Source organism: Nicotiana tabacum, chromosome 22 (assembly GCF_000715075.1).
Source record: "Nicotiana tabacum cultivar K326 chromosome 22, ASM71507v2, whole genome shotgun sequence".
In the NCBI taxonomy this organism is placed as follows: Eukaryota; Viridiplantae; Streptophyta; class Magnoliopsida; order Solanales; family Solanaceae; genus Nicotiana; species Nicotiana tabacum.
This window is the reverse complement of record NC_134101.1, coordinates 58,857,018-58,873,170: the sequence shown is the minus strand read 5'-3', so window position 1 is coordinate 58,873,170 and position 16,153 is coordinate 58,857,018. Positions and strand designations below refer to the sequence as shown.

The window sequence follows — 16,153 nt, the reverse complement described above, 5'->3', positions numbered from 1 at the left end:
CCCTAGTTTGTTTTGATCAAGGAGACAACGACAGTTGTAAATGTAGTCTTCTCTTTTTGCTATGCCATTGACAATGATCTCTCCACACTTGAGGAACTCAGGATATATAAGGAACATTTACAGAAACAACTGGATTGATTCAATATTTATTCCTTTTAGCTGGCATACACATATCTTTATGCACTAATACATGGATTTATATACATACACATATCTTTATGCACTAATACATGGATTATATATATATATATATATCGCCAACTATTTTTAATTTAAGCGGTTGGATAGACGACTATTTAGATTATAAAAGAGAATAATTAAGGGTAGGTTGGAGGGCATGAACTAATTGCCCTAGTTTGTTTTGGTCAAGGATACAATAACATTTGTGCACGTAGTCTTCTCTTTTTCTATGCCATTGACAAAGATCTCTCTGCACTTGTGGAACACTTGATCCATATTCAATTCATCACCAAAATGGCTGACAAGTAAAGGCTCAAAAAAGCTCTCATGCACTGTGTCACATTGTATTCATCAGAAGAATCCATATGAATTTCTGAAGTTATCAAGACATCAATGGTGAAAGATCCCTCCTTTTCAACTATATACTTCACTTCTTCAGGAGATGGGTGGTATATAGGAATATTGAATGCAACCACTTTCTCTTCTTCTATTGATCCCCGCATTCATTATTTTACTTATGAATATCAATAACAGCAAGAACAACAATATATCCAGTATAATCTAACATGTGAAAATAAGAAAGGGTAATATGAACATAGACTTTATTCCTACCTTGTGCAGGTAGAGAGGTTGTTTCCGGTAGGCATAAAAATAATATATTGATAATTTAAGAAGAATTAATCCAAATAGCCATTCACCCAACCACTTAAACTAAAATAGCAAGTGAAGGTATATTATATGCGTAATGTGTGTATTATATATGTATGATTGTGTATAATTAATATAACATATGTATTTGGCTAGACAAAGTAAAAAATGAATATGACCGGCTATTTATGTAAAGTTCCCTTGATTCAATGCTAATTTAGGGTTCATTTGTTTTTCTTAAATTTAAGATGTGTGAATTTAAATTCATATCTTCATTGTAAAAATTATATGCTTTATTAAGATACTTTAAAAGCTAGCGGCAACAGAATTAGTGTTGGTGGTGGGAGGTGGTGGTGGTCTTCTATATAGGTGTAATGACCTGGCCGGTCGTTTTTAGTATTACAATTCCGTTCCCTCGTTTACTTCCCAATTTAAGCTTTACAGTTGTTTTATTACTTATCGGGTTAGTTGGTTTGGGTTCGGAAGGATTTCGGAGTGAAATGAAACACTTAGTCTCATAATTGAAAACTTATGTTGGAAAAGTTGATCGGATGTTGACATATACGTAAACGACCTCGGATTTGAATTGTGATGATTCCAATAACTCCGTATGGTGATTTTGGACTTAGGAACGTGTCCGGAAAATTATTTGGAGGTCCGTAGTGGAATTAGGCTTGAAATGGCAAAAATTTAATTTTTGGGAAGTTTGACCGGGGGGTTGACTTTTTCATATCGTGGTCGGAATCCAATTCTGGAAATTGGAATATATCTGTTATGTCATTTATGACTTGTGTGCAAACTTTGAGGTCAATCGGACTTGATTTGATAGGTTTTGGCTTCGGATGTAGAAATTAGAATTTATTAGTTTCATTAGTCTTGAATCTATGTGTGATTCATGTTTTTAGTGTTGTTTGATGTGATTTGAAAACTCAACTAAGTTCGTATGATATTTTAGGACTTGTTGGTATATTTGGTTGAGGTCCCGGGGGCCTCGGGTGAGTTTCGGATGATTAACAGATAGATTTTTTTGAATTTAGAAGACTACAGAAACTGAAGCCTTCTGGTGCAATCGCACCTGCGGAACATTGGTCGTAGGTGCGAGCTGGCATGCGCAGAAGCGGAGAGCGCAGATGCGGCATTTGGCTTGGGAGCCGCTGGTCCGCAGAAGCGGATGCTTTCGTGCAGATGCGCACCCACAAAAGCGCGATTTTGACTACAGAAGCGGTGCCGCAAAAGCGGCTAAGTGCCCGCAGAAGCGAAAATCTTGGTCAGAATGTTAAAAACAGAGGAGTTTGAGATTTTTGTCATTTCTAACATTTCCAACACGGGTTGAGGCGATTTTTGAGCGAGAAATCACGGAAAATCTTGAGGTAAGTCACTTGTGATTATTTCTACTCCATAATATTGAATTATTATCTAATAATCCGACTAGATTACATGTTTTTGAGAGGTAAATCAGAGATTTGAACTTAGGGATTTGAAAATAAGATTTGAAGATTTGGAGGTCGAATTGAAGTCGGATTTTGGTACAATTAGTATGTTTAGGCTAGTGGTTGAATGGGCTTTCGGATATTGTAACTTTTGTCGGGTTCCGAGGCGTGGGCCCCATGGGAGACTTTTGAGCTAAATTTCAAATTTTGTTGGAAAATTAGCATTTTCTTATGGAATTAATTACAATAAATTTTATTGACTGAATCGAATTATTTGTGGCAAGATGCGAGGCGTTTGGAGGCCAATTCACGAGGCAAAGGCATAGCGAAATAAAGAATTACACGGTTTGAGGTAAGTAACAGTTCTAAATTTGGTCTTGAGGGTATGAACCCCCTGTTTATGTGTTATGTGATTGGTTTTGAGGTGACGCATATGCTAGGTGACGGGCGTGTGGGCGTGCACCATAGGAATTGTGACTTGGTCAAATTCCATGGAACTGTGTAGTTGAATAATCTGTTGATATCCGTACATTCTCTACGTGTTTGAGAAAATTGAGCTGAGACTCGTATTAAAAATCATGCTTAGACATATGTTGTTATTATTTGTACCCACTGGGGTCATTTCTGTGGTTGAATTATATGTTCAAATTGTAATTTCACACTCAGTCATATTCATTCATTTCATATCATATCTCAATCTCTGTTGCTATTTATTGATACATCATATTATCATTTTTGGGCTGATTTTTATGACATTTTGAGCCCGAGAGACTGGAGAGGTTGATGACTGAGTGAGGTCGAGGGTCTAATTGTGAGGATATTTATGGAATCGAGCTGCGCGCCGCACCATGTTTCATTGTTATTTGCGATGATTGGCTTGATATAGCGCTTGGGCTGAAGGAGTCCCTCTGGAGTCTGTACACACCCCCAATGAGCGCAGGTACCAACTGAGTGTGAGTGTCTAGTGACGAATGCTGAGTGATTCAGAGGAATGAGTGACTGTGAGGAACGAGTGATTGTGAGGAAAGAATGACTGTGAGGTTGGAGTGAATGGGGGGACTGATTGACTATTACTCTGAGAGGGTACATTGATTTCATTGTTGCTGCATTTCATGTCACGACCCAAAATCCATTAAAGGTCATGATGGCGCCGGACACCGCTGCCAGGCAAGCCAAAAATAAATACTTAATTTAGTTCTCATTTTAATATTTTTGAAGTCATATTTTCCTTCAATTAAATAGTAAAAGATGGAATTCACAGTGTAAATAATAATATTCTTAACAATTTCAATATAGAACAGCCCATAATCACCCCAAAATCCGGTGTCACAAGTGCATGAGCATCAACTAGGAATGTAATATAAAATACAACATCTGTCCGGAATACAAATTTGGACAGGAAAAATATAAATACTCTAAAGGAGACTTTGCCGGCTGAGGGTCGTAATATGGAATGCACCTCATGTAAGTCCCTGCATGCATACATGCCTCTTCTCTCACAAGGCCACTAGTCGCATATGTACCTGCACAAAATATGTGCAGGAAGTGTAGTATGAGTACGTAATCAACGTGTACCCAGTAAATATCTAGCCTAACCTCGGAGGAGTAGTGACGAGAGGTCGACATCGACACTCACTAGTGGTCCAATAACATCAGGTACAGTAAAGAGGTAAGTAAATACGAGGCAGAGTAAATAAATGAGATAAATCACGTGGTACAAATCCCCCTCTTTACGAGGAACTCAAGCTCTCCATTAAAAATTTCCTCCTTAACCGGAGCATATATATAGATATTGTGGATCTCATCAGATAGATTGTCATCACTCAAATCGGAAAAACTCACAGATACACTGGCTTATTGCCAAATATTACGTACGATTCTATTAGGATATGATTTAGGAAATGCCGAGGCGAACGGCCCGCTCCCATGAGAGTGTGGTACATAAATCCTGCCGAGGAGATCGGCCCGATCCCACAAGAGTTAAATACATAATCCTGCCGAGGCGAACATCCCGATCACATAAGAGTGAAATACATAATCCCGTCGAGGCGAACGGCCTGATCCCATTAGAATAAGAAGCTTTGATGGTTCCTTGACCCCACTCACGAATAAACGTGTGAGTTGTAATTTCTTTAACGAAAACCTTTCAATGAAGTGTGTGTGTATATATATATATATATATATATCACGGAAACATGCCGTAAGAGGAGTAAAGTTATTTGGTGACTATTCATGAACTCCTGAAGTCTCTACAACAGCAAGTCTAGTCTCAAGTAGAAATGTAATATAGGGGAATTTAATAGGCGACAAAATTCTCAAATAGTGCAGCTACATCATGATGTGAACCTAAGCCTACCCGAACAATAATATGAATGTAGCTACATACGGGCTCTCGTCACCTTGCGCGTACGTATCCACCACAACAAGTATCACAGATCAACATAAAACACCTAAGGGTATTTCCCCCCTCATAGAGTTAGACAGGAGACTTATTTCGTCTCAAAGCTTACTTTCCGGTCCAAAATTGTGCTTTGAATCGTCAACTCGGTGCCAAACAATCGAAGCTAGTCAAATGTTATATAAAATAGTCAATACATGCGCAAGAGTTCACATCTTAGCTATTAAAGTGATTTTTCCAACCCAAATTGAAGAATTCCTAACATTCACCACCGGGTCCACGTGCCCGGATTCCGGAAATATTCGAAGATAACCACTACCCATAACATCGTGAACTCAAATATATGATTTGTTCTGAATTACATACCCTAATTCGTGGTCAAAATCCAAAAATACCAATTCTAGGTTTTCTACCAAAAACCCTATAATATTTCCCAAATTTTCATGCTCAAATTCATGCATAAACAATATATTTAACTCACAATATGTGGGGATCACTTACCTCATGAAGGATGACAAAATGGCACTCCAATATTGCCCCCAAAGTCGGCTCCAACGAGAGAAAAGAGGTGAAATGAGCCAAAACCCGATTTGGCCAACTTATGTATTCTGTCCAGGCGACCTCCGAACTTGCGCTCATTGGACCACTTCTGCCGTTTCGTAGGTGCGGAAAAATGTTCCGCTTATGGGGAAGTCCCCCAGCTGCCCAACCCGCTTCTGCGCTAAATTCCCCACAGGTGCGCATCCGTTTCTGCGGCAAATCGTCCGCACCTGCGGACTGCCAGTCCCCCACTCCCTTTTCGCTTCTGCGACTTCCTGGCCGCTTTTGCGACTCTGCACCTGCGGCCAAAACCTTGCAGGTGCGGTTACACCAGATGACATCAGCTCCAGCATTCCTCCAAGCCCAAACTCGATCCGTTTACTACCCGGAATCCACCTGACGCCCTCGCGACCTCAACCAATTATACTATCATGTCTTAAAACGAAATATGAACTTAGTCGAGCCTTCAACTCATATCAAACAGCACTAAAAACATGAATCACCCTCCAATTCAAAGTTAATGAACTTTGAAACTTCAAACTTCTACAATCGATGCCAAAACCTATCAAATCACGTCCGATTGACCTCAAAGTTTGCACACAAGTCATAATTGACATTACGGACCTATTCCTACATCCAAAATCAGAATCTGACCCCGATATCATAAAGTCCAATCCCGATCAAACTGAATGGTAAGAATTCAGTATACATTGACCGAAATGAACCCTAAATGACCTACGGACCTCCAAATCCTCTTCCGGACGCTCTCCCAATAGAAGAATCACCATACGGAGATATTCCCAGGCTCGTAATCCCAAACGAACATCGATAACATTGAAATACACCTCAACCCAATTTTATGAAATTCTGCCAAATGCCAACTTTCCACCATTGGCGCCTAAATGCTCCCGGGTCATCCAAAATCGGATCCGGACATACGCCCAAGTACAAAATCATCATACGAATCTGTTGGAACCTTCAAATCCCGATTCTAAGGTCGTTTACTCAAAAAATCACACTTTAGTCAATTCCTCCAACTTAAGGCTTTCGAAATTAGAATTTTCTTTCCAAATCAACTCCGAACTTTCCGAAATTAAATTCTGACCTCGCGTACAAGTCATTATACCCGAAGTGAAGCTACTGAAAGTCTCAAACTGCCGAACGGCGCGCTAAATCTCATAAACGACCGGTAGGGTCGTTACATTCTCTCCCACTTAAACATGCGTTCGTCCTCGAACATGCTAAGAACTGCTTTGAAGTTTTCCGAAATCACTGGTCAACAACCCAATTGGGCACATTAGCTCGAGTCAATCTGAAGACTCTACCTTTTATTTAGTCAAATAAGCCTTGGTGCTAAATTCCAACATCCGAGACTCTCCACCTGGCATGTTTGCAACATACGAACACCGTATCAATCACTACACACTGCACCAACCACGATTGTATACCCTTACTGAATTCTTACCATGCACCGCGTAACTCATTTGCCCAAGGCAATATTTCCAAAGCACAACAGCTAAAATTTGCATTGACCGAAGCCTATAGTGTACCTCATGACCAATTAAGCTTTGCTTTCACTCTCGCAATACTGCCACGACAGAGAAGATGTGTAAAACTCATAACCACCTGCCAAATCACAATTTATGGAATCTCTCATCCCGACAAGAACCATTACTTCATTCTGGACTGAACAACAATATTTACTCTTTAATTTGCTTCAAATAAATCTGATCGCACTGATCCCAGATCCAATAATCTCATCTCACCCAGTACAAGCTGCTCAGGCAATAAGCCACCTCAGACACTACCAAAAGTATCATATGATGCCACAATGTGCCAACAAGCTACAAACTCGAATTTTATACACAAGGAAACGAACTCTAGAAAGTTGTACTCAACCCACGCAACTAATTTAAACAACCGAGAAGATGTTATGAACCTTCCTCAGGAAACGAGAAGCAAACACACAATAATAGATATGACAATCTTTACTCAATATCACACTGGTGCGGCGTGCAACCCGATCCACACATGGTACCATTACGGCGTGCAACCCGATCCAACCATGATACCCGTAACGGCGTGCCACCCAATCCAAACAACATATCCGGGGCAGCGTGCCACCCGATCCAACCATATACCCATGGCGGCGTGCCATCCGGTCCACACATTATAATCTAAAGTAAACACACATAGAGTCTTAACGCTTATACTCACGAAATGCCTGAATATCAACAATAAGCACGCCAAGTGCATAATACAAATCCTGGGGAGACGGGTGCGATACATGATCTGCATCTCGAGAGCCATCTTGCTCAGATAACACCACAAACTATACGGGATCTTAATACGAGTGCGAATAATCAAACCGCCTCATAACCCACATGGCACAATAGAGATTACACGGAAGGGTCAATAATAGAAATATTATCCAAGGCCCGAAGACCCCTCCAAAAACAACGCTATGCTGAAATAAGCATTTCCAGCTTGATATAGAGCCCATATTCACATGTAGATCTATCCACGAACCTCAAGTCGATTATGATGGTACCGCACTGGGCTAATAACCCTTCAAGGACCCACAATGACCTATTCACGGCACATAAGAACAGCCGTCAAATCCAAAACGAACTCACATGGTCCACAACCCAAGGAATTGAATGCCTCTCAGGCATAAACTCTCGCACTTGCGATATTACCATGTCCTCCATATTCAGTCTCAATCTTTAACAATCAAGTGACTGACATGTCACACTTACACAAATATCCCTGTGGGGCATGCTCCCACGACCATTCCGCTCAGGTAGCAAGGTCCGCACATCCATAGCACCAGCCGTTCTAATTCTGTAGAGTGAGTCAAAAATCTGCAAGTCATTACACAAAGCCTCTTCCACATGACACTGATCTCAGATGACGCTAAAGACAATACCAGCTTACTCTAAACATCTGAATTCTTCCATGCTCATCCGAGCTCTCGACATTCTTGTCGACATCAACTGCAACCTTGATCCTCAACTTCCAATTTATTCTCAACTTGCCTTAGAAACAATAATAGTTCCATTCATTAACGTAACGAAACCCAACAATATTCATCCCGAGTGAACCAATCCACGAGACCATATCGTCTCAATACCCATGAACCGTCTCATACTCTCCTTAAGCACTCCATAGCATAGCCAACTGGTACACCAATTCTGCAAGACCTTCCCTGAATCCGAAGATACTTATTCCCTTCGTCCAATACTGCACCACATACCCAATGATAACATAGAATATTCCAAGTCCTTAGGTACTATACTCAAAATCTTGAACCCACCAGGACGACTGTTGAGAGTCACCCACATTGTCTTGGTCCCGAGTATAAGCCAAACTCTAGCTCTCTGCCAGCACGTGCACATCCTATCAAAGAAGCACCCAACTGAATTCTTTTCCCTTGTACATTACTTCCACCAGAAGCAGAAACTCTGAGTCTTCTCAAAACTGAACATGAACCGATAAGGCCCAAGTATAGCATACATTCCTCCAATCCTTTTCTCAAATTACCACTGATGTTTTCTTTCCTTAGTCGTAATAACCCACCAATATGCCGATAACCAGAAACCTCACAAGTAGACAACCATGCAATCCAATCGTAGACAGTGGGGCTCTCCCACTTAGATCGAAGCTACAGTTACATAACCCCGGAACCCACCAATATTCCTCCTTCCACATAGACATGAGCCTGCATAATCGACCTGCCAAATTTCTCGAAATCCTCCTGTTAAACATTTCGTTAACATTCTGACTCACTAGCCACATTCATTTATTCGACCTCTTACTGGATAGCCAGTAGAATTCTTCGTAGAAGCTCTGTCAACACCACGAAATCAGTAAACCATCCTGAGCCCGTGCTCATTCACCAGCTGTACAAGTCTGTTCAGTCCCCATTGACATCAACTAAAGGTGCGATAATACACTTCAAATCCAAAGTCATGTTGCATCCCTCTTCATATCAAGCAACTCATTTCTATCGTATCCAACCTTTCTCAATATAGCAACCAATATTCTAAATTAGTCAATAGACCTAATGACTGTCCACCATAAATCCCAAATCACTCTAAACTTTCCCCAAGGCGTGTAGCTATCCTACCACATAACCCATATGATACTCTGCCACTCTCCCACTTTGGTCAAACCCTCTCCTTTAAGCAACTACCCGACTTTCGCTTCTCACACTTGGCCTTCTAGAAATTTAACCACTACAAGACACATTCCACATGTCCTTCCTCATCCTACGCTGCCCAGTTATTGCATTAAATCAAAATCCGTCTCTGTAGCACTTGAACCAATAGATCGCTACCAATTTTAATGCCTCTCTGAACATCATCCTTCTCGAACCATCAACACTAGGAACATCGATTCAATCCCGAATCTCTGCACAGCACGATCCCTGGCAGCCACTTCCTCGACACTATTCCACAATACCCTGCCCCAAAGGTGAATAGAAGAAGACCATAACACCGGCGAACCTTAACGCGTTCAACAAGGATGATGAGAACTCTACCGCGCTCGAAAATACCAAGTCTTGTTATTCCATCAACCCAAATCTAAACATTCCTAGTCCGATTGCATTTCCTTCGTCGAAAATAAAATGTTGAACTTCTGAATCATGCACTGAGAAAAACCTCCTTTCAAGTCATTCACTGCCTCGACACATAAACAAGCACCCTACCATTACACTAACATAGTGCAATAACAACGCACGAATTGTCATAACAATCAATAACAAATCTCAAAACCATAGGAAATACTGATGCTGAGATGAAAGGATAGGACGGCCTTCCACCGGGCGACAGTAATAGCCCAATCAAATACGCAGACAGAAACATCCTGCACCACCTCTGTAGTACCATGACAATTCCTCGATTCCCAATATATAACAAGAGCTTCAAGTCACATAAGATTGAATAGGAAATAAATAAAGGTACAAGCCTCAAAAGAATCAATTCGCACGATGAGGAATCAAGAAGGGAAGTGCACCTAACAACCTTGTAGCCTCTCGAAGATAAGTGCAGACATCTCCGCACCGATCCGCAAGACTCTACTAGACTCGCTCATGACTCGTGAGACCTTAGTGAACCTAGTGCTCTGATACCATGTTATTACAACCCAAAATCCTTTAAAGGTCGTGATGGCGCCAGACACCGCTGTCAGGCAAGCCAAAAATAAATACTTAATTTGGTTCTCATTTTAATATTTTTGAAGTCATATTTTCCTTCAATTAAATAGTAAAAGATGGTATTCACAGTGTAAATAATAATATTCTTAACAAATTTAATACAGAACAACCCATAATCACCCCAAAACCCGGTGTCACAAGTACATGAGCATCAACTAGGAATGTAACATAAAATACAGTATTTGTCCGGAATACAATTTTGGACAGGAGAAATATAAATACTCTAAAGGAGACTCTGTCGGCTGTGGGTCGTAATATAGAATGCAGCTCACGTAAGTCCCCGCACGCATACACGCCTCTGCTCTCACAAGGCCACTAGTCGCATATGTACCTGCACAAAAATGTGCAGCAAGTGTAGTATGAGTACGTAATCAACATGTACCTAGTAAGTATCTAGCCTAACCTCGGAGGAGTAGTGACGAGGGGTCGACATCGACACCCACTAGTGGTCCAATAATATCAGGTACAGTAAAGAGGTAAGTAAATATGAGGCAGAGTAAATAAATGAGATAAACAAGTATAAATCACGTGGTACAAATCTCCTTCTTTACGAGGAACTCAAGCTCTCCATTAGAAATTTCCTCCTTAACCGAAGTATATATATAGATATAGTGGATCTCATCAGATAGATTATCATTACTCAAATCAGGAAAACTCACAGATACATTGTCTTCTTGCTAAATATTACGCACGATTCCATGAGGATGTGATTTAGGAAATGTCGAGGCGTACGGCTCGATCCAACATAAATATTTAAACTGTGCACTATCGATGGTCGAACGGCACGAACCATAGATACATCTATTAAACTTCTAAGGCAAACGCCCCGCTCCCATAAAAGTGTGGTACATAAATCCTGCCGAGGCGATCGGCCCGATCCCATAAGAGTGAAATACATAATCCTGCCGAGGTGAACGACCCGATCCCATAAGAGTGAAATACATAATCCCGCCGAGGCGAATAGACCGATCCCATTAGAATAGGAAGATTTGACGGGTCCTTGACCCCACTCACGAATAAACGTGTGAGTTGTAATTTCTTTAACGAAAACCTTTCAATGAAGTATATATATATATGACGGAAACATGATGTAAGGGGAGTAAAGTTATTCGGTGACTAATCATGAACTCGTGAAGTCTCTACAATAGCAAGTCTAGTCTCAAGTAGAAATGTAAAACAGAGGAATTTAACAGGCGAGAAAATGCTCAAATAGTGCAGCTACATCATGATGTGAACCTAAGCCTACCCGGACAATAACATGTATGTAGCTACGTATGGGCTCTCGTTACATCGCGCGTACGTATTCCCCACAATAAGTAGCACGCATCAACATACAAGACCTAGGGATATTTCCCCCCTCACAGAGTTAGACAGGAGACTTACCTCGTCTCAAAGCTTACTTTCCGGTCCAAAATTGTGCTTTAACTCCTCAACTCGGTGCCAAACGATCGAAGCTTGTCAAATGTTATATAAAATAGTCAATACATGCTCAAGAGTTCACATCTTAGCTATTGAAGTGATTTTTCCAACCCAAATTGAAGAATTCCTAAAATTCACCCCTAGGCCCACATGCCCAGATTCCGAAACTTTTCGAAGATAACCACTGCCCATAACATCATGAACTCAATATATGATTTGTTCTCAATTCCACGCCCTAATTCGTGGTCAAAATCCAAAAATACCAATTCTAGGTTTTCTACCGAAAATCCCACAAATTTTCCCAAATTTTCATGTTTAAATCCATGCATAAACCATGTATTTAACTTACAATATATGGGGATCACTTACCTCATTAAAGATGACAAAATGGAACTCCAAGATCGCCCCCAAGGACGACTCCAACGAGAGAAAAGAGGTGAAATGAGCCAAAACCCGATTTAGCTAATTTATGTATTCTGCCCAGGCAACCTCCGCACCTGCGCTCACTAGACCTCTTCTGCGGTTCCGCAGGTGCGGCAAAATATTCCGCTTCTGCGGAAGTCTCCCAGCTGCCCAGCCCGCTTCTGCATTAAATTCACCTGTGGACTGCCATTCCCTCACTCCCTTTTCACATCTGCAACCTCCTGGCCACTTTTGCGGCTCCGCACCTGCAGCCAAAACATCGCAGGTGCGGTTACACTAGATGACAGCAGCTCCAGCATTCCTCCAAGCCCAATCTCGATCCGTTTACCATCCGGAATCTACTGAGGCCCTCGGGACATCAACCAATTATACCATCATATCTTAAAACACAATATGAACTTAGTCGAGCCTTCAACTCATATCAAACAGCACTAAAAACACAAATCACCCTCCAATTCAAACTTAATGAACTTTGAAATTTCAGACTTTTACAATCGATGTCGAAGCCTATCAAATCACGTCCGATTGACCTCAAAATTTGCACACAAGTCATAATTGACATTACGGACCTACTCCCACTTCCGGAATCAGAATCCGACCCCGATAACAAAAAGTCCACTCCCCGTCAAACTTCTCAGAAAGCTTCGAATTTCTAACTTTCGCCAAATGACCCCGAAATGACCTACAAACCACCAAATCCTCTTCCGGGCGTGGTCCCAATACCTGAATCACCATACGGAGCTATTCCCAGACTCGAAATCCTAAACGAACATCAATAACATTGATGTTCAAAATCCAATATATCAACCTGTTAGAACCTTCAAATCCCGATTCCAAGGTCGTTTACTCAAACAATCACACTTTAGTCAATTCCTCCAACTTAAGACTTCCGAAATTAGAATTTTCTTTCCAAATCAACTCTGAACTTCCCGAAATTAAATTCCGACCACGTGTACAAGTCATAATACCCGAAGTGAAGCTACTCAAGTCCTCAAATTGCCGAACGACGCGCTAAAGCTCAAAACGACCGGTCGGGTCGTTACATTTCAGCTGACATATATCACTGTTTTGGAAATTTCTGAAAGACACTATTTTCTGTTTCAGTCGAAATTGGTATGAAATTACTGTGGAGTTTTAAATGTTGAACTTGAAAGCATGCCTACCTTTTTATGTTGGAAATTACTGTATTTGGACATAGCTGTGAAGCTCATCACTATCTTTAGTTCTTTATTTATTATTGTGACTTACTGAGTTGGTTGTACTCATACTACTCATGTGCAGATCCAAGTGATCCCGGACACCGCGGGTGTTGATTCTTTCGCACAGTTGATTTTCTGGAGATTCCGAGGTAGATGTCATGTTTCGCAGACCTTGTCTCTCCTTCCCTATCCTCTTGTTTATTGTATTTGGTCTCAGATCATTATAGACCATGTTTTCCAAACTTGTAATGTATGTACTTAGTGACACCGCATTTTGGGAGTGTTTGTATCGGTATTTGGGAGATTTTTAGTATTGTATTTGAATATTATGTTTCCAAACTAAAAGAAAATCGTGATTTATTGAGGTTGTCAGCTTGTCTAGTATTGAGATATGCGCCATCACGACATGTGTGAGTTTTGGATCGTGACAATAGGGTTGTAGTGGAGTTGTGGCGGTGGTTGCTAGTGGTAGTTTTCCGCTAGAGATTGGTGTTGGTGGTTAAGCATTAGTAATGGATAGAGTAGTGGTAAAGAGTCACATTCACAACAATATTTAAAATTATTAACTTTAAACTTTATATTTTACTGTTTCTAATGTCATGCCTTTATATCTACGAAAGTTGGCATGTTTAAGACCACAATCTAATTTCTTTTTTAAACTTCATCACCAATCAAACAGGACTACCACATAAAATTAAACTGCAGTATAAAAGTGAATCTGGTCCAAAAAGATGACTCTCAACGAAGGAAAAACTAAATTAGAACTAATCAAGATCAACAGGAAAGCTAAGAATCCACTAACAATTATATGTGTATTTTAAAAGTCTGGTTTTACCTCTGCAATTATATCTTTGAAAGCCCTGACAATAGGCTCTGACAGGTAGCAAGAAGCTTTGCTAAAGCTATCTTAATTTTTTCTGCCCATCACAGTCAATACCATACGCCCACCTTTCACCAATTCTATTGAGCGTAACTTGAGAAAATTTACAAAATCTCTTTCATATTGCTCGTAACATGCTTCAATCACATCTAGTGGGCTTGTACTTTCCACGTGAATATTTCCTTTATTATTCTCTATCCCAACAGGTACCTATTAGAGGAGAAATAAAAGTTAGAGTTACTTATTCAAAATAAGTATGATCATATTATATATATGCTCTATATTTTAATTGCCTTTGAATAATGTTAAAGTTATCTTCGTGTGACCTATAGGTCAGGGGTTCGAGTTGTGGAAGCAGCCACTAATGCTTGCATTAGAGTAGGTTGTCTACCTCACACCCTTAAGAATGCGGGTCTTTCCCGAACCTTGCGTAAATGCAGAATGCTTTATGCACGGGCTACCCTTTGTTATTTTAATTTATCAATTTTGAAATCTAAGACATGATAACTTACTAAATAGATATCTTAATAAAATATAGGGTCTGAGCTTAGATACACTTGTAGATCCACCCCCGAAAGCATTGGGTTAAGTTAAACTTGTGCACAACCTATCCTATATATCCTAAATCCGCATTTGACACCTATATTATTGATTTCAAAAAAACAAAATTAAAAAGAGAAACAAATACTATAGGATTATGATTTTATATAACTTTTCAAGTTCTTTTTTCTTCAAGTTTGCTCACAAAATTATTTTGTACCGCAAAATAAGAAAAAATTGCATCATCTCCTAGAATCCATATGCAAATTGCTCACATACTCCAACACGACATTAAACCTGTAACGACCCGACCGGTCGTTTTGAGCATTACAATCCCATTCCCCCATTTACTGCTCAATTTATGCCTTACATTTGTTATGTGACTTGCCGGAGATAATTGGTTCGGGTCCAGTGAGGTTTTGGAATACTTAGTTCCAAGGTTTAGAATTTAAGTTGAAAGATTGACCGGATGTTGTCTTATGTGTAATGACCCCGGAGAATATTTTCTAAGACAATTAAGGTTTTATGGTGCCGAGGTAGATCAATTAGTATAAAGGTTATACAAATTTTTTGCGGGTCGGACTTTTTGGGTTGAACAATGCACTGGGGAGTAAACAAAATTTGTGACAGAAAAAATGCATTTCTGCGGACCGCAAAATGGCCTCAGAGTAAGGCAGTTAAGGGGTCGTTTTGGATTCCATTCTGCGGTCGACTATGCGACCGTAGAACTGTTCTGTGGTTCATTATGTGACCGCAGAACAGGTCTGCGAGCCGCATAGTGACCGCAAACCCAAGCAGGTGTTTCCCAGTTCCGGAGGCCAATTTTGCGGCCGATATGCGGACCGCATATCCAATCTGTGGTCGCATATGCGACCACATATCCTATCCGGAGCTTCATTTTTTTGGGGTTTTATAACCCGATCCAACTTCGATTCATAGCTTTTGAAGCTCATTTTGGAGCAAAAATCTGATATTTTTAGAGAGAAGGGAGAGTATTCTAAAGAGAGGAAGAAGCTCATGTACTTTGTTCATCAAGATCTTGTTCAAGCTTTGAAATCCAACAAGAAAATATCACAAGATATTCACCTAAAATGTAAGGTTCTAACCCCTAATCTTCAATTTCGAGTTTGGGTAAAGATGGGCGATTAAGAGTATGATTCTTGGGTGTAAGAGTATTATTTATACGTATCAATAAGGTTTATTGAAAGAGTGTCGAGTTCAAATGGGTAAAGATTGGGTTGAAAATGGTATAAATCTTCAAAGATTTTAATTGAAGAT

General features: G+C 40.3%; 1 pseudogene; it reads right to left on the bottom strand.

Annotated features, from left to right (window-relative positions):
- Positions 1–346: 346 nt before the first annotated feature.
- Positions 347–16,153, bottom strand: part of LOC142175880 (S-adenosyl-L-methionine:benzoic acid/salicylic acid carboxyl methyltransferase 3-like) — an 18,016-nt pseudogene continuing 2,209 nt past the window's right edge.